At 46.1% G+C, this 3,389-nt stretch overlaps 1 pseudogene; it reads left to right on the top strand.

Annotated features, from left to right (window-relative positions):
* Window positions 1-788: 788 nt before the first annotated feature.
* LOC105543774 lies at window positions 789-1,256 on the top strand (annotated as a pseudogene).
* Window positions 1,257-3,389: the final 2,133 nt, after the last annotated feature.

Consider the following 3,389-nt stretch of genomic DNA (forward strand, 5'->3'; position numbering starts at 1 on the left):
CAGCCTGGGCAACAAGAGGGAAACTCCATCTAAACAAATAAACAAACAAACAAACAAACAAAAGAGCCCAAGTGGAGCCCAGGTGAGGTTTGGAATTGTGAATCTATACTGGGTCAAACCAGCATGACCTTGGGACTTTCTCCAGCAATACCCTGAAGTGTGGGAGGGGAGAAACAGGGCAATAGGAGCCAGCTGGGGCTGGGAAAACACAGACAGTAGAAAACTAGTGAAGGGAAGAAATCCTTATCATTTATGAGCAAATTTCAAAATGGCTGAACATGAGGTCTAAGCCAGGAGGAAGTATGAGTGAAATGGAAAAGTGTTGATAACTGGAGAGAAAAGCGTAGATGAATGACTTAGAGACACCATGAAATGTTCAGTGGTGGGCCGGGCGTGGTGGCTCACACCTATAATAATCCCAGCATTTTGGGAGGTCGAGGCGGGTGGATTACCTGAGGTCGGATTACCTGAGGTCGGGAGTTTGAGACCAGTCTGACAAACATGGAGAAACCCCGTCTCTACTAAAAAAAATACAAAATTAGCCGGGCATGGTGGCACATGCCTGTAATCCTAGCTACTTGGGAGGCTGAGGCAGGAGAATCGCTTGAACCTGGGAGGCAGAGGTTGCGGTGAGCCAAGATCGTGCCATTGCACTCCAGCCTGGGCAACAAGAGCTAAAAACACTTCATCTCAAAAAAAAAAAAAAAAAGAGAAATGTTCAGTGGTGGAGAAAAAGAAGAATAGTTCCAGTTCTAGATGCTTTGGGAGCCACAGCTTAAGGTGCCGACATGGCCAAGTCCAAGAACCACAACACACACAACCAGTCCCAAAAAAGGCACAGAAATGGTATCAAGAAACCCCAATCACAAAGATATGAATCTCTTAAGGGGATGGACCCCAAGTTCCCGAGGAACACGTACTTTGCCAAGAAGCAAAACAAGAGGGGCCTAAAGAAGATGCAGGCCAACAGTGACAAGGCCATAAGTGCACGTGCTGAGGGTATCAAGGCCCTCGTAAAGCCCAAGGAGGTTAAGCCCAAGATCCCAAAGGGTGTCAGCTGCTAGCTCGATCGGCTTGCCTACATTGCCTACCCCAAGCTTGGGAAGCAGGCTCGTGCCCACATTGCCAAAGGGCTCAGGCTGTGCTGGCCAAAGGCCAAGGCCAAGGATCAAACCAAGGCCCAGGCTGCAGCTCCAGTTTCAGTTCCAGCTCAGGCTCCCAAAGGTGCCCAGGCCCCTACAAAGACTTCAGAGTAGATACTTCTGTCTGCCAATGTGAGGACAGAAGGACTGGTATGATCCCCGCTGGGCTGCCATCTACATGGGGCTGGGGTCCTCCTGTGCTATTTGTACAAATAAACCTGAGGCAGGAAAAATAAAAAGAAAAGAAAAAGAAGAATAAGTTGGGTCAGAGGGAATTTCATAGAATGAGATTTAGAAGTCGAGCCACTTTAAATATTGATAGAATCTAATGTGTGGGTAGGATTATATTATCTCTTAAACCCTTTCCAACTCTAAAACTCTACGAGAAATATGAGTGAGTGAATACTGCACTTACATCCAAATTTCCAAGTGGCTGACAGTGTGACCCCAATTGATCCTTGTTACATGTGAAGTCCCATCAAGTCCAAGTCCATGGGAACAGACTTGGACTATTTTAGGAATTTCTGCCTGTGTTCAGTGATAAGGATAATCAATCACTATTGGACCTCTACGTCTTTCAAAAAAAATTTTTTTTTTTTTGAGACAGGATCTCACTCTGTTACCCAGGCTGGAGGCAGTGGTGACATCATAGCTCTCTGCAGCCTCAAACTCCTGGCTCAACCAATTCTCCAGCCTCAGCCTCCTAAATAGCTGGAACTACAGACTTGAGCCACATGCCCAGCTAATTTTTAATTTTTTTGTAGAGATGGGGGTTCTTACTATGTTGCCCAACCTGGTCTTGAACTGGCCTCAGGGAATCCTCCTGCCTCAGCCTCCCAAAGCGCTAAGAATGGCCGGGTGTGGTGGTTCATACCCGTAATCCCACCACTTTGGGAGGCCAAGGTGGTTGGATCCCTTAAGCCCAGGAGTTTGAGACCAGCCTGGGCAACATGGACTCCATCTCTACAAAAATTACAAAAATTAGCTGGGCGTGGTGGCCCATGCCTGTAGTCCCAATTACTCAGGAGTCTGAGGGAGGAGGATTGCTTGAGCCCGGGAGGTTGAGGTTGCAGTGAGCCATGATTGTGCCACTGCACTCCAGCCTGGGACAGAGCGAGATTCTGTCTCTAAATAAATAAATAAATAAAACAAAGTGCTGCAATTACAGGCATGAGCCACCATGCCCAGCAAAACTTTTAATATAAATTCTAGTCTCACCAGTATTTGAGAGTAGACTGTGGAAGTTAGGTAAGATCAGAGTCTGTGTCATGTAAAAAGCAAATGTATGACAAAGAAGAAAAAAAATCTTTGCTTCACACGTATCCATGTGATAGAGGTTTATCCTCACTTCCCCCTTTCCCCTCCCTCAGTCAATCTGCAATAATAATAATAATAATAATAAAAGGTAAAATGGCAATGTCGTGGAACAAATTACTTTGTTTGAAAGACGGAACCGCATGTTGGTGTTTATGGGGGGACTCAGACTTGACATGGTATTGTGAGGCAAAGAGGATGCTTGTTAGGAACTTGTGATCATTATTGAACAGGGCAGGGAAACCTGGGCCCCTGAACTCTGTCTCTTTACACTGCATTTTGAAAGCAGCGCTTGGCTCTCTAATTGCCCCATATGCTGGTTTTATTTGGTGGCTCAGCTGGGTGGAGTGAACTCTGGGAAGAGATGCATTCATTTTTAGTTACCTCGCCAGATTGCTAATTTTCACTCTGGAGGCATAAATCACCATAAATTACTGTAATCCCAAGACGAAGGGGCTGCTATTCTGGCACAAGGGCAGCAGCTATTGGTATTGCCAAAGCTGTTCTACCTGAGAGCTGGGGAAAGAGTTGCATATGGCTGGTTCTGCCAGGACACTCTTAGATTTGGGGTGGAGGGTGTGCTGGGAACCCATTCTCCTTTACCTGAGAGAAATGGGGATCCTGGAGGAGCAGCTTCTTCTGTGTTAGTGGCAAGCCTGTGGCTTAAGACAGAGCTTTGGCCCTGGGCTCACTGCACAGCCCACACTGCACAGCTGTTGACATGTTTGACTTGCAAACAGAACATCAATAGAACTTCAGTTCCTCTTCTCTCATCTTTTCCCATCAACTCATTTCTTGGTTTGGCTTGGTTTTTGTTTTTGCATTTCTCCTGAGGAAATCCTTATTAATTTCTGAAGAAATTACCTCAAACAGAAACCAGAGGCTACAAAAATCCCTTGTCCCCTGGAGCAGAGGCTAAATATCATTAGGGAG

This window comes from Mandrillus leucophaeus, unplaced genomic scaffold (assembly GCF_000951045.1).
Source record: "Mandrillus leucophaeus isolate KB7577 unplaced genomic scaffold, Mleu.le_1.0 Scaffold290, whole genome shotgun sequence".
NCBI lineage: Eukaryota > Metazoa > Chordata > Mammalia > Primates > Cercopithecidae > Mandrillus > Mandrillus leucophaeus.